The following is a 24,426-nucleotide window of genomic DNA, read 5'->3' as shown; positions in this document are numbered from 1 at the left end:
GCTTATGAGAGAGTAATCTGGGTATTTCAGACCGTGTGTGTGTGTGTGTGTGTGTGTGTGTGTGTGTGTGTGATAAAGAAAAAACCAAGTCAGGAGATAGCATGATGGCCATGCAACAAGACACTCAGACCTGAGGTTCCATACACAGCACCACCATCAGCCAGAGTTGAGCAGGGTTCTGGAAAAAGGAGGAGGAGGAAGATGATGAAGAGGAGGAGAGAAGAAAGAAGATCCAGGTTCCCCAAGATCTAAAGCTTTCTTCAATGGGCATAAAAGTCCAAACGCTTGTCTGAAAAAAATCCTGGGTGCCACCAGCTTCAACCCCCAGTCCCTGCCTGCAGGGGGAAGGGCTCCCTGAGTAGTGAAGCAGGGCTGCGGGTGTCTTTCTGTTTTTCCCTTTCTAGCTGCTCCTTCCCTCTCAATTTCTCTGTCTCTGGGCAATAAATAAAGTATTTCAAAAAAGATACCTTAAAAAAAAAAAAAAGAACTAGGAAGTGCCTTTCTTGATGACCATTTCCAAATGTAACTACAAGGGGTTGAATGACTGCGGGGCAAAGCATGTGAATCAAACCTCCTTTGCCATGACACTGGTGCCCCCTAGGTGGAGATGGCCACCCCCTACCCCCCACCCCCCAGCCCAACCAGTAGCTGCTTGTCTCCGCCACAGGTGTGGTGATTCTGGCCCCTGGAATTCAGGTTGTCCAAGTGTCTTTGATTGCTTGAGAGATCACCAGGGCTGAGGGCTGAGACGCAAGTGTGGGTACCCGGGCTGGAAGAAACTTCATCTACCTGTGAAACACTGTGTGCTAAGCACCCTTCCCCATCCCAGGATTGTATCATAAAATTATTTAATTAATTTCCTTGTTTATTTATTTTTAATGAGAGAGGTACAGAGAGAAAGACACACAGAGAAAAAGATCAGAGAACTGCCCATCTCTGGCTGATGGTGGCGGTGCTGGGGTGGATTCTGAGACCTTAGTGCCACAGGCATAAAGGTGTTTTGCAAAACCATTACGCTGTAGCTCCCCGCCCTCATTAAGGTCTTTTCCAAAAAGCAGGGGGGCAGGGTGTGAGTTTATGTGGGAAAGCTGAGGAGCTGAATGCCCGAAGCTTTCTGTTCAATTTGCAGCATTATTACATGTGCCAGAGCAGTGCTCTGGTCCCTCATGACTCCCTCTCTCCTTCTCCCTCTCCCTCTCTCTCTCTCTATATATATATCATGAGACAGAGAGGAGAGAGAGAAATATCCGTAGGTTCCCTGTTCTACAGATGAGGGTTGAAGGCAGAAAGCTGGGAATTGGCAAAATCAGGATTGCAGTCAGGTTGGTTGGACTCCAAATCTCGTGCCAGCAGGGCAGGTACAGCCGTCGTCAGCAGAGTGGGGCCAGGAGGTAGAGAGACCACACCGCCCAGGCCCTGAGTGTCTCTTTGTCAAGTCAGCTTAGAGACTGGATGCTCTGGGCCTTTCTGAAATGAGCCACAAGCTGCGTCTGGGAACCCGTGAGCAGAGAGGCCTCAGGGATCCATTTTCCTCTGAATACATTTTCCAGTTGCATTTTGGGTTCAATCCCCACCAAATTAACAGTCAGGGTTGTTTTTCACTCCTGTTTGGAAAAAAAAAATGCACCTGTAGGGAGACCTATTTACTTTTTTTTCTTTTCTTCCTATGTCATATACACTCATGATTTTTTCTTCAGATTCTGATGTTGTGATGGGACTCTGCTTTGTTGGACTGGGGCTATTGATTTATTCTGTAAAGATTTATTTTTGAGACTTTGACCAGCACACTGTTCAATTCTAGTTGCTGGTGGTGCCGGAATCTGAGCTGGAGCCTGCAAGCCTCAGGCACCAAAGTCTTTTTTACATAACCAGGAGTCTGTCTCCCTGGTGCTCTTTATTTATTTCTTTAGCACCAGGGAAAAGTCCATGGGTGCTGGAACGGTGCTTTGCTATCTCTTCTCCTCTGCCGCCCCCCCCCCCCCAAGTAAAGACAATTAAAAGTGAAATGTTGGGCCAGGGAGGCCATTTGGGAAAGTTGCACATCAATGAGGTCTTCAGCTCGTCTCTTGGTGTTGCTGAAATACAGGAAGTGCCGGGGGGGGGGGGGGGGGGCAGAAACACTGTTGCACCATGTGGGAACACATGTTCCCCAGGCACACCTGTAGCCTGGGGGGAAGGAAACAGGTATCCTGCAAATGGGAGTGGTGACAGGTGTGGCTTGGAGAGGTGGAGGCCTGCATTGGGTGTTAGAAGGGAGACCTGAGGGTGGGACTGCTCTCTCTGCCATAGGTTAGAGGCCTGTTAAGATGCGAGTGGAGGGTGCTCCTCCCTTTGTCTTTATCTCTCTTTGCCCCCCCTCGTTCTAACATGTGCATATTCTCAATTTTCTTGAATAAATTTAAAGTTCCTGAACACCATGCTGTCTCCTCAATTCTTTATTGAGATTATGCATGACAGACTTTTAAATGTTGGGGAAACAAAAAGCTGGTTAATTCCCTCCCCCCAATACAGTATCACAGTAAAAGGATGAGTAGTAAGAGCAGAATAACACACAAACTGCCCCCTGACCCCCAATAAACCAGAGGCAGCATCCTGACAGCAGCACACCCGGTAGAGAGTTCATATGACACAGACCCAGGCTCAAGCTCCTGGTCCCACAAAGTTTCATGAGCAGGGAAGCAGGGTTGCAGGTGTTTCTCCTTCTCCTCTCCTTCTCTATCCTCTCTTCTTCAACTACTCTCTATTGCTATCCAATAAGTAAATCTTTTTTTTTTTTTAAGCAAACCAGAGGAGCCAGGTGATAGCATGCCTGATTAAGCACACATGTTACCATGTGCAACGATCCAGTTTTTGTTTTTTTTTTATTTACCAGTAACCTGCTCATTTGTCATTTATGGAGGTGTGGGGGACTGAATCTGGGACTTTGGAGCCTCAGGCATGAAAGTCTCTTTGCAAAATCATCATGCTATCTACCCTCACCCTAAGGACCTGGGTTCAAGAACTCCAGTTCCCACCAGCAGGGGGAAGTGCTGCAGGTGTCTCTCTGTTTCTCTCCCTTTCTATCTCCGCCTTCCTTTAGAATTCTGACTGTCTATCTAACCAAAAAATAAAGACTATATATATACATATGTATATATGAAAATAAAAGCAAACTAGAGGCATTGACAACAAAACTCAAGTTATTAGACGAGATAAAAATAGGAAGAGGACTCAAGGAAGCCGGTTCCTGACATGAGAGCAGCCTAGAATGTTCCTGGCTGTGACCATGGACTGTGAGCTCAGACTGGCAGGGACTCAGAGGCCACACAGGCTCCTGTGCTGAATAGGAATAGATATGGGCCCTGGGTCAGAGAGATGGGGGTTTACAGGTAACAATATTTACATGTTCTCTTCAAGTCTGGGAACTACTCTAAGCTTTACTCCAGCCTTCTAGTTCTAATATCTTCCCAGACAATATTTTTAAATCTACCAATGTTAGTTAACTATCCAATGTTAACTATCAGGCTCAGCCAAAAAGTGCTAAAGTCATGGACCCCCTGAACATACCTAAAATAGACTTCCTAGCTACTTACCACCCTAAGATCCCTATTTTTACCTGCTCTATTTCAACTTTCTGGTTCCCGTTTATTAAACGTTTTTGCCCTGCTTCATTTACTGACTGCTTTTCAGAGACCAAGTTACAGATCCTGTTATGATTCCACCTTTAACTCCATGGGCAGACGACCTCACCAATGTGTCCTCATATCTCCAGAGCCCTGCCTCACTAGGGAAAGACAGAGACAGGCTGGTATACGAATCCTCTTGCCAACACCCACGTTCAGCAGAGGAGTAATTACAGAAGCCAGAATTCCCACTTTCTGTACCCCATAAAGAATTTTGGCCCATACTCCCAGAGGGAGAGGCATGTTATGGGAAGGTGACCAGAGGACTCTGTACTCCAATCCCACCAGGACCTGGAGAGAGAAGAGGAGCAAAGGAAACAGATTCAGAAGTAGTAATAGGTGTACGTGTGACTTAGAAAGGGAAAAAAAGGCCAGACCACAGGGGAGAAAGGAGACAAAAATATAGATAATTACACAGAAATGACAATCATCCCACATCTGTGACCTTGGGAGAACCACTGCAGTTTCCAATGGAGGGAACAGGGACACAGAGCTCTGGTAATGGGAGTGCTGTGGAATTATACCCCCATTGTCCTGGAATTTTGTAAACCAACATTAAATCACTAAGACTTTGTTTTTAATGTGGGCAGAGGTGGGAGCAAGGACATGGGGTGGTGTCATGGGACAAATCCAAGGTGAAGCTTCCAGGATAAAGACTACTCTCCTCTTGATGCGTACATCTTGTCACAGTCTGATTTCCTTGCTAGATCACAGGACTGGCGTGCATGGGGATCCCAGGTTCAAAGCCAGGCACCACATAGGTAAGATCCAAGCTGTATTTTACATTCTCTAGCATCTGTCTCTTTCTCTCTCCCTAACTTTTGCCTTCTCTGAGTCATGTTTGCCCTCATAAAAAAATATATAACCAATTTATTTGTCAATAAAAGTCAGCTTTCCCCACTAAGAAGTTTGTCCAAGCTCCAAATTGAAGACCTCAAATTTCTGGCATGACAGGTGCCCAAATCAGTGCTGAGAAACGATGTGCTGGTTCTGTAAGAGGAAGATAAAGCCGCTAACAGGGGCTGCTCCCCAGCTCCCTCCGTGGGGTCTAGACTGACTCCTCCATGCAGGAGTCACAGAGAGACAGGCGTGTTTCAGGGAGAAGATGAGCACCGACTTGGACAAAGTGAGGGCAGAAAAGAAGAAAATACAAGCCATGTAGGCATGTAGGAGAGAGAGAGAGAGAGAGAGAGAGAGAGAGAGAGAGAGAGAGCTGGAAAGACCCCAGCCACCTGGATCGGATCTCCCAGTGTTCTAGTGCCCTCTGGGGAAGGCAGGACCCTCAGGCGAGAGAGAGAGAGAGAGAGAGAGAGAGAGAGAGAGAGAGAGAGAGAGAGTCCCCAGCCCCCCCCCCCCCAGCTCTCTGTTCCCTTCTGGGGAAGGCAGGACCCTCAGGGATGAGCTTCAGCCTCTGTCTCCAGGGTCCCCTCTGCCTCCATCTGCATGTTGTGGCCTTTGCAGTCAGGGAGGGAGGGAGCTGGGGCAGGACGTGCAGACACACTGGGCTTCTGGGCCTGACCTGGGCCTGCTCCTGGCTGCCTGCAGGGGCAGGGGGAGGGGGCATGGGGCAGGGAAGGGTGCTGCTCTCCCTCAGCTGCCCTCCAACACTTCCCTCCCTGAGATCTGCCATGCTCCCTGCATGGAGACATCACCTGTAATGTCTGATTCCAAGACTGTGCCCAGAAGGCTCACACAGAGAATAATGTTCTGTGTCTCTACTTCGAGAAAGTCCTGCTACTCTTTAAACAAACGACATGTGTTTATTTTCCGCTAGACCCCCTCAAATTATATAACTTACCCTAGGGGGCCCGCCCGTTACTGTGTGTGTGTGTGTGTTGGGGGTGGGGGCGGGTGGCCCACCCCTGAGAGGCTGCCATGAGATTGGCATAAACACCCCCAACATGGTGCCCTGAGGAGAAAGAAACCAGCTGTTTTGAGGGGCCAGTGAAAAGAGCAAATTTAAGTCATTAACATTTTAGCACTTACCAGCTTAGAAAAGTTGAGTTGTCTAAGCTCAACGGAAAGTACAGCAGCCAAAGAAAAATGACAGGCTCGCTGATTTTTCCCTCAACCGTACCAGCTGGCCTTCCTCTTTTGTCTTCCTTGGCATCTCCTTCTTTCTCTATTTTGGAAGCAAATTAAGCTGGGTAGTGATCCCTAGCGGAAGTCTTCTGAGTGGCTTGAAGGGCTGGTTTTATCATTAGTGGCTAATTCCTTAATGCATCCAGTCTGTTGGAAGTATCTTAGCCCAGCCAGTGTCAGAGGCTCCCTGTTCAATGCAAGATCAGCGATGCAGGGAACTTAATGGCTGTTATCTACAAGAAGAAGTGTTCTCATCCCAGATCTCTTGGTGTTTGTTATTGTTAGAAATTCTACTGATTGGGGATTGGGCTAGCGCAGCAGTTAGTTAAGCGCAGGTGGCGCGAAACTCAAGGACCTGGTGGAAGGATCCCGGTTCGAGCCCCGGCTCCCCACCTGCAGGGGAGTCTCTTCACAAGCGGTGAAGCAGGTCTGCAGGTGTCTGTCTTTCTCTCCCCTTCTCTGTCTTCCCCTCCTCTCTCCATTTCTCTCTGTCCTATCTGGCAATAGCAACATCAATAACAACAATAATAATAACAACAATAATGATAAAAACAAGTTGAAAAACAAGATCAGGAGAGAAAACACAAGCAGAACCTGAACTGGAATTGGCGTATCGCACCAAAGTAAAAGACTCTGGGGAGGGGGAGGGGGAATACAGGTCCAAGAAGGATGACAGAGGACCTAGCAGGGGTTGTATTGTTATATGGGAAACTGGGGAATGTTATACATGTACAAACCATTGTATTTACTGTCGAATGTAAAACATTCATTCCCCAATAAAGAAATTAAAAAATATATGTACACACCTATTAAATTGTAGTCATATAAATCACTATTTAATTAATACGAGAGGGGGAAAAATTGATTGTATGTCTAACAAAGGGACTTTTCAAAATTAACCCAGTCACCAAATAATGTGATGATAACAGTAACTATCCATTGTCTTCTTGAACCCTGACAGCAGGAACCTCACATTTCCACTATATAGCCTAAACTTCCCTCAGTTCTGGGACCCTAGGGTAGGGCCCACTTTCCCGTATGCTTCTCTCAATTCTCATCAAATAATATTGCATCTGGTGATAGCAACCTAATCAACGTAACGAGTGCCACCCCAGCATGCTTCACTTCAGACTGTGTCCAGAGACTTCACGTGTGGAATGACAACCCTTCAGCTTCATCACTCGGGTGAGACCTTTCCTTTCATAGGATTCTCTAATTCCATCCCAGGCGGTTCACTTGCTAACAAAGTCCCAAAACCTAGATATAGACCAGGTTCCAGGAGATAGAACATATGTCCACAGGTATCCATAAACTAGGGCAAATATATACCTGAAAGCAGAAGTACACTAGAGTTTGCAGTGAGTATCCCCCTAACACTTCCTCTCCACTATTCCAACCTTTGGGTCCATGATTGCTCAACAATTTGTTTGGCATCGTATGTTAACTCTCTTTTCAGTCACCAGGTTCCAGATGTCATCAGGATGCTGGCCAGGCTTCCCTGGACTGAAGACCCACCAATGTGTCCTGGAGCTCCGCTTCCCCAGAGACCCACCCTACTAGGGAAAGAGAGAGGCAGACTGGGATGGATCGATCAACCAGTCAACGCCCATGTTCAGCAGGGAAGCAATTACAGAAGCCAGACCTCCCACCTTCTGCAACCCACAATGACCCTGGGTCCATACTCCCAGAGGGATAGAGAATAGGAAAGCTGTCAGGGGAGGGGGTGGGATATGGAGATTGGGTGGTGGGAATTGTGTGGAGTTGTACCACCCATCCTATGATTTTGTTAATGTCTCCTTTCTTACATAAATAAAATTTAAAAAGAAATTAAAAAATAAATAAATAAGATTTTAAAAGGATGACAAAAAAGGAAAATAAGAAAATAAATAAAATATGTTTTATATTTTATTTATTTATTCCCTTTTGTTGCCTTTGTTGTATTACTGTTGTTATTGATGTTGTTGTTGTTGGGTAGGACAAAGAGAAATGGAGAGGGTGGGGAAGACAGAAAGGGAGAGAGAAAGACATCTGCAGACCTGCTTCACCACCTGTGAAGAGACTCCCCTGCAGGTGGAGAGTCGGGGGCTCGAACCTGGATCCTTATGGCCGTCCTTGCGCTTTACACCACCTGCGCTTAACCTGCTGCACTACCGCCTGATTCCCATGTTTGTTTTTTTAAGAAAAGGAAATTCCATTGATTTCACCTCAAGCCTCCGTGTTTACAAACATGTCGGGCTGGCTGTTCACAGGTACCCAGTGAGTCAGGCTCCAGGCGCCCCTGCTCCTCATAGCTCCCTCCCCCTTACGGCAGAAGGATGGAGAGTGTCAGAGAGAGAGAATGGAGCCGTGCAGATTGTGTCTGCAGCTCCACCTCGGGCTCCTCCCAAAGGGTCTGGGTCTGAGCACCACACAGTCACCTGAAGATGTCTGGGGCCTCAGGGAATCGCGCCTGCCTGACCCTAGAGAATCCAGATGGACAGTAGCACTTTATTTAAATAGAAGCACTTCCCACCCATGTAGCCTATAGGTGCAAGCCTAGCTACTGAGGCTTGCTTCTCAGGATGATTTTTATGCACTTTTTTTCAAATAATAGGGCCAGTTTGTTGATTTGGCTGGACTGTAACACTAGGCAGCGTGGGTAGAATGATGGGAAGCCAGTCTGTGGCTCCACTCTGCTCTTTCCTCTCAGTAATTAAAGCTTTCTAATATCTGGGGCCTAAACACTTGGAAGATTTTCTTAAGGGGAGACTAGAAATGTAAAGCATCTCAATTTTAATTAAAAAGAAGGACCTTATTACAAAAGCCAGTGAAAGAACCGGCCAGATGATTCTCATTTCAAAAAAAAAAAGATATAATTTCCGGTAAGGAGATAAACACCAGTTCACCCCTTATTTGATCCATCAGATTTTAATTTTCTCTTTATTTATATAGCTGAAGAATGCTGGCAGGTTGGGAAACGGAGAGCAGCATGTCTCTGCTTTGGAACAGAAGAAGCTTTCTTCTTAACTGTCACATCTGCAATGGAAGCCTATCATCTGGGCTGGCTCAGATTTTTTTTTCTGCTTTCCACTCACTCATCCTGCCAAAAATAAGGCAGTGCATTAGCCTTACTCTGCTGGGAGACAGAACTCATCACAGAGGAGTCCACAATGTGTTCTCTGAATGTACAGTGGTTGAAGGACTGTTCATTCTGACGTGAGCATTTATGCCAAGAGCTCCAGAAGTGAACTTCTTTTTTTATTATTATTTCTTTATTGGGGAATTAATGTCTTACATTCAAAAGTAAATACAATACTTTGTACATACATTACATTTCTCAGTTTTCCATAGAACAATACAACCCCCACTAGGTCCTCTGTCATCCTTCTTGGACCTGTATTCCCCCCCCCCCCGCACCCACCCCAGAGTCTTTTACTTTGGTGCGATACGCCAATTCCAGTTCAGGTTCTACTTGTCTTTTCTCCAGAATTGGACTTCTCTGATTTCTTCTTCCTTTCCTCATAACCCCACCCCCACCCCAGAGCTCAATTTTTCCATCTTTCTGTAGAAAGATGCTCAGGAAACAAACAATCTACAAATAATAACGCCAGGTGGTATAACCGCCAAATAATGAGCACGGCATTTGACTTTGTTTCACCACAGTGTGACAGGAGGAATATTATGCCTTCTTCCTGAGGGGGGTGGCAGGGGCAAGGTAATTATTATTATGCTGAAAAAGCACAGGAATGGATGATTCTGGGAAACAGCATTTTGACACAGCCTGTCTGGCAGGCTCCCAGATGCCACAGCTTTTGAGAACACTTTGAAGCTGGAGTTATCCCGTCAGCTATTGAAATAGTAAACAGGGCTCAGTTTGAGTCCCGCGACACTTTGGAGACATGGTGAGGGAAAAGGCAACATTTTGGTTCTTATTTTTCTTTTTCCTTTTTTCCATTTCCCAAGAGGGAAATGGAGCCACCACTTAAGCATCCTCACAGATTGCAACACAGACCCCGGCAAATGTCACAAAGGAAACCAAGAAGGGAGCGTTTTACATGAGGAAGCAGGAAATGTCGGACTCCCAGAAAGCACCACACCTGCCACACCTGCTCTGGCTGCAGCTTCTCTGTGAAGGCAGGAGAGCCTCCGGTGAGAAGTCAGCTTTCTGTAGACAGACGGGTGGGAGTGTATGGGGGTAGGGGGCAGGTTACGGGCCAACTCTGTTCCCCACACAGAATCCCAACAAAGAACTGAGATGAGAGCATGGCTTTGGAGTTATAAACTTTATTCAGGAAAACTGAGAATATTCACATGTTAGGCCAAGAATGAGGAAGAGAGGAGAGAGAGAGAGAGAGAACTCATAGGCTGGTAAGCCCACCTAGACAGAAGACAGAGAGAGAGGCCAACCCACACCCACAGGTCATGTTCATAAACATCCAAGCTGGGAAGACAGACAGCACCATGGTTCTGCAAAAGACTTTTCATCCCTGAGGCTCTGAAATCTCAGGTTCAGCCCCCAGCACTGCCATCAGCCAGAGTTGAGCCTTGCTCTGGTCTCTCTCTGTATCTGTCTCTGCCTTCCCTTCATTAAAATATACAAATATTCTTTAAAAACGCAAGTTCCGCCTTCGCCTTCTTGCTTGCTAAGGTACACCCGCCTGTCGCCATTCGCAGTCTCTGTGCAGTGGTTTCCTTCCCCAGGTAGAGGTGCCCCTGGGGCATGTGACCTGGGGCCCTGCAGCAGCAACTATGTTCCCCTACGTATTTCCCGCCATTCCTGACCTCATGCAAGTTCTCATGGAGGGAAATGACATTTCTCATTCTCTCTCCCTCTCTATTCATCTCTCTTCTTCTTCTTCTTTTATTTTTTTTTTCTTGTTTTCAATATTTTTCTCTATTGATTGGATAGAAACAGCCAGAAACTGAGGGAAGAGGGAGATGTAGAGAGGGAGAGAGACAGAGACCTCGGCAGCCCTGCTTCACCACTTGTGAAGCTTTCCCCCTGCAGGTGGGGACCGGGGGCTTGAAACGTGGGAGCTTGTGCACCACCACCAGCCCCTGGTCTCCCCAGCTTTCTAGTCCCTTATGGAGAAGGGAGGGCCCTCAGAGAGAGAGAGAGAGAGAGAGAGAGAGAGAGAGAGACCTCAGCCCCCTGGTCTCGCAGCTCTCTGGTCCCTTCTGGGGAAGTCAGGACCCTCAGGAGAGAGAGAGAGAGAGAGAGAGAGACTCCAACCCCCTCATCTACCCAGCTTTCTAGTCCCTTATGGAGAAGGGAGGGCCCTCAGGAGAGAGAGAGAGAGAGAGAGAGAGAGAGAGAGAGAGAGACCTCAGCCCCTGGTCTCGCAGCTCTCTGGTCCCTTCTGGGGAAGTCAGGACCCTCAGGAGAGAGAGAGAGAGAGAGAGAGAGAGAGAGAGAGAGACTCCAACCCCCTCATCTCCCCAACTTTCTGGTCCCTCCTGGGGAAGGCAGGACCCTCAGGGGATGGAGAGAGAGAGAGAAAGAGAGAGAGAGAGACCCCAGCTCCTGGTCCCCCAGCTCTCTGGTCCCTTCTGGGGAAGGCAGGACCCTCAGGGATGAGCTTCAGCCTCTGTCTCCAGGGTCCCCTCTGCCTCCATCTGCATGTTGTGGCCTTTGCCGTCAGGGAGGGAGGGAGCCGGTGCAGGACCTGCAGACACACTGGGCTTCTGGGCCTGACCTGGGCCTGCTCCTGGCTGCCTGCAGGGGACTGGGGGGTGGGGAGGGTGCTACACTCACTAAGCTGTCTTCCAACAATTGTCTTGCTTGTTGATTGATTTATTACTTATTTATTAGAGCTGGGACCTCATGCATGCCTGATATCACCATTCCTGGGCTGCTTTTTTATTCAGACAGAGAGTGAGACCGAGAGAGAAAGAGAGAGATTAGAACACCAAAGCTCCCTTTGGTATCACAGTTTAAAGATAAGGTGTACACATGACAAATCAGAAATACTGCCCTGTGAACTTTCTCTCTCTCTCTCTCTCTCTTCCCATTTTAAAGCTATTTGCACATAAATGATCACATCTATGGCTGCTATAAAAGTCATCCTGAAATAATAACAGTGATAATGTTTCCCTGTGAAACAAAGACAAGGTCTGATTCTTTTTTATTTATTTTTTCTTGCAAGAGGCACACTAGCTTCAGGTTACTTCGTGGGCTAATAAGAACACATTGGTTTTAATAGAATGAACATGAAATACAATAGTGCCCCACCAAAATAAAAGATGTGGTTTTCTCCATAACTGTATCTGGAAATACTCATTACTGTTCTTCTTCTAGCGTTTGCCCTTCTTCCATAGCCAGTCAACAGCGTCAGGTTGAGCCTGATGTCTGCTTGTTGCTGGCTTTGAAAGTGACTGGGATCCATGTGGATTCAGTCGGCTAGGAAGGATCGTCAGTTTCCCCAATAAATGGGTACTCACGGGATGCACCACGAGAAGGTCGATCCAATGCATCCCAACTCATTACTGTCAATTAGCGTCTCTCTCTCTCTCTCTCAATACAAAAACCTCTATTTTCTCCTCTCTGTACCCTCTCCCTGTTGTTCTGATTCTCAGTCTCATCTGGGTACTTATAGGTGCTATTAACCATAGTTCAAACTGGTCACTTTTCTTCCCCATCTAGATGATTCTCTGTTGTTAGTTGTGAAGTTTAATACAGTTCACTAAAGGGAGATGCTTTTATACCCAGAAAGTGAACTGTCCTCACTTCTTCAGCCACTGCAAACCATCAGCACCTGGAGACACATAATGACATGTCAAACATCTGGAGAGCCAGGTGGCAGCACAGCTGGTGGAGAGCAGGTGCCACAAGGCACAAGGACCCGGGTTCAATCCTCCAGCTCCCACCTGCTGGAGGGAAGTTTCACAAGAGGTAAAGCAGTGCTACCAACATCTCTCTTTCACTTTCTCTTTCCCCTATCTCTTTCTCCCCTCTTAATTCCTCTCTGTTCTATCAAGTAATAAATAAATCATATGGAAAATAACCAAACTTAATTTTTTCTGCTGATTTATAAAAATATATCCATACATTTTCTCTGCAGAGCTTAGGATTTTACGAACCGGGGAAGAAGATATTAATATTCACAGACTACAGGTTTACGCTAGGGGAGTAGGTTAGGAGAGGCCTTTTGTAAGAAAACATAAAACAGGGTGCAGGAGATCATCTTAGTGGTGGAGCACACGCCCTACCATGAGCCAAGCCCTGGTTTTAGTTTCAGAGATCACACGGGAGCACCATGGGCAGCACCAAGGGAACTCACCCCATGATGGCAGAGTGGTGTCATGGCCTGCCCCCTTCTCCTCCTCCTTTTCCTCCCCCTTTTTCTCCTCTCCCTCCTTCTCCTCCTCCCCCTTATATTTGCCCTACCCCTTCCTCCTCCTCCTCATCTCTCTCTCCTTCCTCCTCCCCCTTCTCTTTCTCCTTCCCCTTCTACTCCTCCTCCTCCTTTCCCTCCTCCTCCTCCTCCTTTCTCCTACTTCTCCTTCCCCTTCTCCTTTTTCTCCTCCTCCTCCTCCTCCTCCTCCTTCTTTTTCTCTCTCCCTCCCTCCCTCCCTCTCCCTGAAAAATTGAATAAAACTTGGGCCAAGGAGAGAGATTAATCAGTGATATTGCACATTCCCTGGCATCGTATTTATACCCAAAATGTAAAACAGAACTTCCAGTGTGCCTCTTGGTTTCCATTTCAGGAACTCCCACATGTACACACACACACATGCGCGCACGCACACACACACACACACACACACACACACACACACACACACACACACCTGCCACCTTTTGCTGCAAAGGTTAGTTGTCTCAGTCACCTAATCACCATGATTATTCCAAACCCAGCCCCCAAAAGGCCAATGCTTGTGTGTGTGTGTATGAGAGAGAGAGAGAGAGAGAGAGAGAGAGAGAGAGAGAGGCAGCCAGAAGCTTAGCTTCCTGGGCACACGGGAGAGAGGTAGTTCCATCCTGCTCAGGTCTGACATCTCCACACACATCCCTGAGACCCAATGTCAGGGGAAACCTGGGCCACACAGAGACACTGCTGGCTTTGCACCTGGTGCCCATCACTCCCAACACCAAGGTTGTGCCTGTGGGCCGTTCGGATTGAGACCATTCTACTGCAGACTGAATCTTGGAGTTCGGGGAGAGCTGTCTGTCTTTCCAGCTTCCTGCAGGGCTCCCAAGTGAGAGGTAGAGTGAGTCCTTTCAGAGAACTAGAGGAAACTGAAATAGTCCAGTTCCCACCCTCTTCCCTGAATCAGAGGAAAGAGAGACTAGGACTGCTTCAAGAACTTGTTTTGTGCTTAGAGCTAAATCTATAATAGAGAGTGGCCCTGGGCAGCAAGTGACAGCTGTGTTTGTTCTGAGACCTTCTAGGTGGACCAAAGGCTAGAGATCATAGACTCTGCCTACAATAGCCCTGAGAGAAACTTGGGGAGTCGGGAAGCAGCTTGGACGACAGCACTTGCACATCTAAGGTTCTTGGTTCAACCCCCAGGGCTGCAGGTACTGGAAAGACACTCCAGCTTCTCTCTCTCTCTCCCTTTCTCAAGCTCATGAAACTCTACGTCACTGGCAATAAAGTTTAGGGGCCAGGCAGTGGCACACCTGGTTAAACGCCCACATTACAATGCGTGCAAGGACTCATGGTCCCCACCTGCAGGGGGCGAGGCTTCACTCATGATGAAGCAAGTCACTGCAGGTGACTCTCTGTCTCCTTCCTTTTCTCTGTTTCCTCCTCCCCTTTCAATTTCTGTCTGTCTCTATCCAATAATAATAATAATCAATAATCTTTCTAAAATTATTTTTATTATTTATTTTAGATAAAGACAGAGAGAAATTAAGAGGGGAGAGGGAGATAGAAAGAAAGAGAGACAGAAAGTTACCTTCTTCTTCTAGCGTTTGCCCTTCTTCCGTAGCCAGTCAGCAGCGTCAGGTTGAGCCTGATGTCAAGTTTCCAGACCTCCTTTGAATCTGGAGAGGTGGCAGTCGTTGACTATGTGGGTCATAGTCTGTCTGGAGCCGCAGGGGCAGTTCGGGTCGTCTCTGGCTCCCCAGCGATGGAACATAGTGGCGCACGGGCCATGGCCTGTTCGATAGCGATTGAGGAGGGCCCAATCATAACGTGCTAGGTCAAAGCCGGGTTGACGCTTGCAGGGGTCTGTGATGAGGTGTTTGTTCTTGACCTCAGCTGACTGCCAACTCTGTTTCCAAGAGTCTGGAACAGAGAAGTTCAGTGTAGGCGTAGGGGACCAGATTGACCAGATTGGGTGACGAGACGTCAAACGTTGGACAGGGTGGGTGAAGACAGCCGCATATATGGGCAGGTCCGGTCGAGCGTAGATGTGGGAAATGAACTTAGATGATGCCGCATCCCGACAAATATCTGGTGGGGCGATGTTGCTAAGAACTGGCAGCCATGGAACCGGGGTGGAACGGATGGTTCCAGAAATTATCCTCATGGAGGAATATAATTTGCAATCGACCAAGTGGGCATGGGGGCTACGGAACCATACTGGGGCACAGTATTCTGAGCTTAATGTGCAGCTTGGCGATACGAGAATCCGGCATGAAGCCCAGCCAGTCTATCTTGGCGTTACTCTCGATCACACTCTGTCATTTCACGAACATCTCATAAAAACTGCAGCAAAGGTGGGCGCGAGGAATCACATCATTGCAAGACTGGCCAGCTCCTCATGGGGCGCGAGCGCTTCCACACTACGATCATCATCTCTGGTATTATGCTATTCCATAACAGTAATAATAACAAGAAGAAGAATCTTCAAAAATCGAAGGAAGACATGCCTGGAGACTAAGACAGTCACTGAGGAAATAATTTAGCCAGTCTGATGTGAAATACAGTGATGTGTACATCAGGAAATTCAGGGGGGTTTTTTGTTTGTTTGTTTTTTTTTTGCCTCCAGGGTTATTGCTGGGGCTCAGTGCCTGCACCATGAATCCACTGTTCCTGGAGGCCATTTTTCCCCCCTTTTGTTGCCCTTGTTGTTGTAGCTTTACTGTGGTTATTGTTGTTGTTGATGTCGTTCATTATTGGATAGGACAGACAGAAATGAAGAGAGGAGGGGCAGACAGAGAGAAGGGAAGAGAAAGACACCTGCAGACCTGCTTCACCGCCTGTGAAGTGAGTCCCCTGCAGGTGGGGAGCCAGAGGCTCGAACCGGGATCCTTACACCGGTCCTCGAGTTTCGCACTGCGTGCTCTTAACCCGCTGCGCTACCGCCCGACCCCCCAGGAAGTTTAGTTCTTTGGGGCAAGTTCATGCTGAGGCACCTGGCAAAAAATCCTAACAGGTAATGTTAGATTTAAACTGGAATTTGAAGGATGGGAAGGGTTTGACCAGGTGCAGAGAGAGAGGATATATACATATGGAGATAGATAGATAGATAGAGAGAGAGAGAGAGAGAGAGAGAGAGAACTCCAGCACCGCTTCTTGTTTGAGAAGTCATCCCCACACACACACACACACACACACACACACATGTGCAGGTGAGAACCTGAGTCCTTGTACATCGTAAAGCATGAACCCTGCACAGTGTACCACCAGCCCTCCTCCAGATGGTCTGCTTACAAAGTCCCAGCAGGTCTGTAGAACCCCAGAGCTCAGAGTTTGGAAGAGTCTTCCCTTTCCTCCTGGCAAAGGGGGAAGACAACAGGGAATGCTTCCCTCTTCTGGGAATTCCACCAGGACCTGTCTCTTCGTGTGGAGTTAGTCTTCCCCATGGCTGACCACAAATTCCTCCTTTGTCTTCCTGCCAAACAGCTCCTCCATGTTTTTAGTGATCCCTTGCTGAGGCTGCAGAGGGCTTTGGATCTAGCCTCTTCCAGCATCAAGCTGTGATTCTGTTTTCATAGGAGATGGTTAGTGATCATCCCTTTCTCCTTTGGCCACCTTGGGTCCCCTTTGTCCCTTCTTTCCTCCCTTCCTGCCTGCCTTTCTTCCTTCCTTTTTTCTGCCAGGTCTATCACTGGAACACAATGCATGTTTGACTCCACTGTTTCTAGTAACCCCATTTTTGATAGAGGGTGAGAAACAGACACAGTTACATGCACGCACATGCATGCACATACACACACATACACACACACACACGGGGAAAGAGAGAGAGAGGGAGAGAGAGAAAGAGAGAGAGAGATAGACAGAAAGGCAGAAACACCTGCAGCACAGCTCCACTACCCATGAATCTTCTCCACAGCCACTCCTGTGTGACAGTCAGGGGTTGAAATGCCAGTAATGGAACATGGTAACATGAACGTGGCCAGGTGAGCTTCTGAAGTGAGCAAGGGGCTACTTCTCAACAGAGACGCTCAGGCTTAACTTCTCAAGCTAAAAAAGAAGAATGCAGTGGGGTGAGGACATGACATAAGTTCTACAAAATGAGTTCTACTGCAGAATACTGTGCCCCAGTATGGTTCCGTAGCCCCCATGTCCACTGGGTCGATTCCAAATTATATTCCTCCATGAGGATAATTTCTGGAACCATCCGTTCCACCCCGGTTCCATGGCTGCCAGTTCTTAGCAACATCGCCCCGCCAGATATTCGTCGGGATGCGGCATCATCTAAGTTCATTTCCCACGTCTACGCTCGACCGGACCTGCCAAAATACGCGGATATCTTCGCCCACCCTGTTCAACGCTTGATGTCTCGTCACCCAATCTGGTCCCCTACGCCTACACTGAACTTCTCTGTTCCAGACCCTTGGAAACAGAGCTGGCAGTCAGCTGCGGTAAAGAACAAACACCTCATCACAGACCCCTGCGAGCATCAACCCGGCTTTGACCTAGCACGTTATGATTGGGCCCTGCTCAATCGCTATCGAACAGGCCATGGCCGGTGCGCCACTATGTTCCACCGCTGGGGAGCCAGAGACGACCCGAACTGCCCCTGCGGCTCCAGACAGACTATGACCCACAGAGTCAACGACTGCCACCTCTGCAGATTCAAAGGAGGTCTCGAAACTTGACATCAGGCTCAACCTGACGCTGTTGACTGGCTACGGAAGAAGGGCAAACGCTAGAAGAAGAAGACAAAATGACTTTCCTGCCTGAGGCTCTAAGGTCCCAGGTTCAATCCCCAGCACCACCAACAGCCGGAGCTGAATAGAGCTCTGGTGTCTCTCTCATTCTGTACAACTTTTTTGTTAGAAGAAATAAAGAAAGAAATAAGACATTTAAAAAGAAGAGGAAGGAGGAGGAGAAAGAGAACGCAGCTTTCCATGTGCCTCATCTCCCTGCCAGAGAATCCAGTAACAACATCACCTAGAGCCCTCACCCCGCCCTCCATACTTTTTAATTGTATTGTGAGATTGGATTCCCACACTATGTGCTATCCCAGTGCCAGAGAGTTTGTTTTGTTTTCATTGTGTTTCAGGATGAGGGGAGAGAAGGAAAGAGGGAAAGAGTAAGAGAGGGGTGGAGGGAAAAGACAGCATGACACTACTGCTCCGTTATCCATGGGGTTCCTCCAGCATCATCCACGGCAACCCTATGGACTTGAACCCTTGGTGAGGTGCACACTCTTCCAAGGGAACTGTCTCCTGTCCCCTTGAATATATTTTGCTGGTAAATACAGTCCAACCCACCATCCTGGGTAGGGGGGTGTCTGAGAAAGTTTTGGTCTATATACACAATGGAATATTACTCAGCTGTTAAGCGTGATGAAGTCACCTTCTACTTGGATGGAGCTTGAAAGAATCACGTGAGGTGACATCAGCCAGAAAGAGAAAGATGAAGATGGGATGAGCTCATTCATAGACAGAAGTGGAGAAATAAGAACAGAAGGGGGGACACAGAGCAGAACTCGGACCGGGTTTGGTGGATGGCGCCACAGGAAAGGAGTCTGGGGGAAGGCGGGCAGGGAGGAGGGTGGAGGGAGAGGGGGATTTCAGGTCCTGGTGCAGCCTGGTGGAGGAGGACCTCAGCTGAGGGTGAGAGTGTTCTGCAGAAAACTGAGAAGTTGTTACACATGGACCAGCAACTGTGTTCACTGTCAATCACTATCCCCCCAATACAAATAGGTTTTAAAGCCCTGCGGCAAAGCCCTGGGTGAGGAAGGAAAGAGATGCAAAGACGTTCTGAAGATGGAAGTGACTCAGCCCGTTCTCTGTTCTGGGCACTGTGAGTGGCAGGAGGACTGATGAGCCGCTGTCCTGTGCCTGGTAGCTGGGACTCTGCCCTCAGCTGGTCAGGTGCTCAGAGCTCCTGCAGTAACTCTTGTCATGGGATCTCCTGACCAGAGGTACCACAATGGCACTGCCACATAGCCGTCCTCAGGACCGGACTGGCAACAAAAGGTGAGTATGTGGGGATGGTGTGAGGAGGTGGAAGACACAGTGAGGCTGGAGGGAGGGAGAAAGGGGGTGGGGCTTCAGAAGAAGAAGCCTTTTCTGGAGAAAATGAAGCTGCTGAGGAGGAAGGAGCAGCTCACTGCTGCTGCTCCCCAGCTCTCTCCCATGGGGTCTAGACTGACTGCTGCATGGAGGAATCAGAGAGAGAGAGAGGAGGAGAGGAGAAGGGGAGAGGGAGAGAGAGGGGGGAGAGAGAGAAGAGGAGGGGAGGGGAAGGGAGAGGAGAGGAGGGGAAGGAAAAAGAGAGGAGAGAGAGAGACCCTAGCCCCCTGGTCCCCCCAGTTCTCTGGTCCCTTCTGGGGAAGGCAGGACCCTCAGGGGATGGAGAGAAAGAGAGAGAGAGACCCAGCCCCTGGTTCCCCAGCTCTCTGGTCCCTTCTGGGGAAGGCAGGACCCTCAGGGGATGGAGAGAGAGAGAGAGAGAGAGAGAGACCCAGCCCCTGGTCCCCCAGCTCTCTGGTCCCTTCTGGGGAAGGCAGTACCCTCAGGGATGAGCTTCAGCCTCTGTCTCCAGGGTCCCCTCGGCCTCCATCTGCATGTTGTGGCCTTTGCAGTCAGGGAGGGAGGGAGCCGGTGCAGGATGTGCAGACACACTGGGCTTCTGGGCCTGACCTGGGCCTGCTCCTGGCTGCTGCAGGGGGCAGGGGGAGGGGAGAGAGTAGGGGAGGGGGCTGTGCTCCCTGAGCTGCCCTCCAACAAGTCTTCTCTGTCAGCAATGCTTATATGATTCTTTTTTTAAATTATTTAATTTCTTTTTAATATTTATTTATTTTTCCTTTTATTGCCCTTGTTTTATTTTTATTGTTGTTGTTATTGCTGTCATTGTTGGATAGGACAGAAAGAAATGGAGATGGGGAGAGAAAGACAGACACCTGCAGACCTGCTTCACCACCTGTGAAGCGACTCCCCTGCAGGTGGGGAGCCGGGGGCTTGAACTAGGATCCTTACGCCAGTCCACAAGCACTTAACCCGCTGAGCTACCACCCGACTCCCATACGATTCTTTTATACCTGTGTTTTGGATCAGAGCACTGCACAGCATTGACTGGTGTCAAAGCCAGGCATTGAACCTGGGGAGTCTCCACATGCAAGTCCTGTGCACTGTCTCCCCAGCCCTTAACACAAATTCCTGAAACCCAAGGATCTTCAAGAAATACATTTCTAGGCAAACTATCTCCTCTGCATTCACCATTCTGAACACAGATAAGTGAAGTAAATGATAGAAGATAAATGAAATAGAGAAAAACAGAGCTCAGAAGGGGAGGTAGGGTAGTAACAACATGTTTGGGGATATATATTTCTTTTTGAATTTATATTAGTGATTTAACAATGATTTAAAAGATGGTAAGATAATAGGGGATTTTTTTTTCTTTATTTTCTTTGTTATCTCAAATGCTTATGTCTCTTCTCCCCCAAAGAAAGATGAAATCAGAGCTCCACTCAGAGGCTACTGAGATGTCCTCTGAAAAGAATGTGACAGTTGTGGTGAGCTGAGTGTGAGCTTTGTGGACTTTCCACCTCTGGGGAGAAGTCGACTTTGTTATTCTGCCTCTCCAAACTGAAAGAAAAAAAAAGTAATAAACTCCCTGCGGGTTATATTTTACTGCTTAGAGATAACATTGGCCTGCAGCTATTGATAGAGATTCTGGGCTTTGACTGTGACCAGTTACACTCATTCTTCTTCTTCTAGCGTTTGCCCTTCTTCCGTAGCCAGTCAACAGCATCAGGTTGAGCCTGATGTCAAGTTTCGAGACCTCCTTTGAATCTGGAGAGGTGGCAGTCGTTGACTATGTGGGTCATAGTCTGTCTGGAGCCGCAGGGGCAGTTCGGGTCGTCTCTGGCTCCCCAGTGATGGAACATAGCGGCGCACCGGCCATGGCCTGTTCGATAGCGATTGAGGAGGGCCCGATCATAACGTGCCAGGTCAAAGCCGGGTTGACACTTGCAGGGGTCTGTGATGAGGTGTTTGTTCTTCACCTCAGCTGACTGCCAACTCTGTTTCCAAGAGTCTGGAACAGAGAAGTTCAGTGTAGGCGTAGGGGACCAGATTGGGTGACGAGACATCAAGCGTTGGACAGGGTGGGCGAAGATATCCGCGTAGATTGGCAGGTCCGGCCGAGCGTAGACGTGGGAAATGAACTTAGATGATGCCGCATCCCGACGAATATCTGGCGGGGCGATGTTGCTAAGAACTGGCAGCCATGGGACCGGGTGGAACGGATGGTTCCAGAAATGATCCTCATGGAGGAATATAATTTGGAATCGACCAAGTGGACATGGGGGCTACGGAACCATCCTGGGGCACAGTATTCTGCAGTGGAATAGCATAATGCCAGAGAGGATGATCGTCGTGTGGAAGCGCTCGCGCCCCATGAGGAGCTGGCCAGTCTTGCAATGATGTGATTCCTCGCACCCACCTTTGCTGCAGTTTTTATGAGACGTTCGTGAAATGATAGAGTGCGATCGAGAGTAACGCCAAGATAGACTGGCTGTGCTTCATGCCGGATTCTCATATCGCCAAGCTGCACATTAAGCTCACGCGAGGCCGAGGCGTGGTGTAGATGGAAAACAGATGATACCGTTTTAGCAGTGTTACACTCAGATGCATCAAAACAGTAGAGCAGAGCAAGCCTGCGGTGGCAGGAGAGGCAGGTAGGACCACATTCCTCAGGGATGAGTGTCTCCTCTTTTGTCCACTTTGTGTCTCAGTGCCATGTCTTATTACCTGGTCGAGACAGGGGTGGCCTGGGAGGGGAGCAGAGGTGCTGGGGACTTTCCGTGAAGAGTGAATGTCCCTTCTGATTCCCAAAGTCTTTCCAAGACAGGCTTCAGTGTCCTCACAACAGTTTTTCTCACTAAGTTCAAAAGTAAATCAATGAAACCCTCGGGGTCTATACAGCTACTGTCCTCTGGAGGGCGCCAAAATGAAGCCCAACAGCCCAGCCAGCAGAGCAGCAACCTCCACCCACCCACTGGAGGTCCCCAGTTCATAAGGAGGGAAGGTGACTTTTCTATTAATATTATTGGATAGAGACAGAGAGAAGTTGAAAAGGAAGGAGGAGAGAGAGAGAGATAGAGACAGAGATACCTGCAGTCCCGCCCCACCACTTGTGAAGCTTTTCCCCTGCAGGTGCGGAGTGGGGGCTCAAACCCAGGTCCTTGGGCGAGCGGGTCCTTGCGCTTCTATTATGTGTGCCTAACCCAGTGCCCAGTCATATATACAATTTATTACTGGACAGATATAAAGAAAAGTTGAGAGAGGGAGATAGGGAGGGAGAGAAACCTGCAGCCCTGTTTCTCCCCTTGTAAAGCTTTCCCCCTGCAGGAGGGATCAGGGGCTTGAACCTTGGTCGTCGGGCGCTGTATGCTTGTCCTTAACCAGGTGCACCACCATCTGGCCCCGAGACAAATTAGAATTCTTGTGGACCCCTGGAAAGAATGCTGAATCTGCAGCTGCCGTGGGAACCACTATTGTGGTTTAAAGATGAGACGCACAACTGAAGTATGACTCAGTACTCCACATCTGGCGCATAGTCCTGGGCCACACGCCCTTTCCAGAGGGCTCTGGCTCCCATGGGCCACTAACTTGGGTGGACACAAGACCACTACTTGCTGCCCAGACAGCCCACTGAGAGGTCAGCCCATTTCCAAGGTCCCTCAAGGAGCCGTCAACGTTATTTTGTTTTTAACACTCAAGTATGTTTAATAGTATAATTTGAAATGCTGTGATGAGTTTTCCCGGTTTTCTTGGGGAGGGAGTGGTCTCCAGTACAGCTGTTGATACGTGGGAATATCAACACCCAAGATGCTTTTCACACCCGTCTAACACCTCCCATCTCAGAGTCTTTTGCTTCAGTTCAATTCAACCCCACGCAGTCCAAGTTTCACTTTGTGTCATTGTGTCTTAGTTCCACCTGTAAGTGAGATAAGCTGATATTTATTCTTCTCTTATTGATTTATATGACATACTTTTAATAGTTTATTTACTTACTCATTGGCTAAAGATGGAGAGAAATTGAGATGGAAAGGGGAGTTAGAGGAGAGAGGCAGAGAGACACCTGCAACCAGCTTTCACCACTTGTGAAGCTTCCCCCCCTACAGGTGGGGGCCGGGGGCTTCAACTGGGTCCTTGTATGTTGAAGCATGTTGGCTCAACTAGGTGCACCACCACCCGGCCCCTTGACTTATCTCACTTAAAGCATGATTCCTTCAAGTTCCATCCAAGGTCACACAGAGGAGATGACTTCATCATTTTTACAGCTGAGTAGTATACATACACACACACACACACACTCACACACACACACTCACACACACACACTCACACACACACACTCACACACACACATACACACACACATACACACACACAGACACACACACAGACTCACATACACACTCACACACACACACTCACACACACACATACACACACACTCACACACACACTCACACACACACATACACACACAGACTCACATACACACTCACACACACACACACACACTCACACACACTCACACAAACACACACATACACACACACTCACACACACACACTCACACACACACATACACACACACATACACACTCACACACACACATACACACTCACACACACACACATACACACACTCACACACACACACTCACACACACACACTCACACACACACTCACACACACACACACACTCACACACACACACACTCACACACACACACACATACACACACACACATACACACACACACACACATACATATCACTACAACTTTCTTGGTCCCACCTTTGTCATTAAACATCTGGGTTGCTTCCAAGACTGGCTCTCACAAAGTGTGCTGCTGTGAACATTATGTGTAAGGGGTCCAAGTTACTTGTCACGCTCCACTGAATGTCAGTTTCTCTCTTTCTCCAATTTTGGGTTCTTTTGCTCCCTTCTTCAGTTCTAATTCCAAAAACATGCCCTAAATATATATCTATATAATGTACTATATATATATATATATATATATATATATATATATATTTCTTATATGCTTTGCCTAGCCTTCTGATGATAATGAATATTAAACTAGTAATTAGTCATTCAGATATCTGGAAAGAAGCTACTGTTCAATGATGTGACCTCAATATTTCACAAAGGGGAGTCGGGCAGTAGCGCAGCAGGTTAAGCGCAGGTGGCGCAAAGCCTAAGGATCGTCAAGGATCCCGGTTCGAGCCCCCGGCTCCCCACCTGCAGGGAAGTCGCTTCACAGGCGGTGAAGCCGGTCTTCCAGTCTCTGTCTTTCTCTCCCCCTCTGTCTTCCCCTCCTCTCTCCATT

This window comes from Erinaceus europaeus, chromosome 9 (assembly GCF_950295315.1).
Source record: "Erinaceus europaeus chromosome 9, mEriEur2.1, whole genome shotgun sequence".
In the NCBI taxonomy this organism is placed as follows: domain Eukaryota; kingdom Metazoa; phylum Chordata; class Mammalia; order Eulipotyphla; family Erinaceidae; genus Erinaceus; species Erinaceus europaeus.
Note: the sequence above shows the minus strand (reverse complement) of the source record.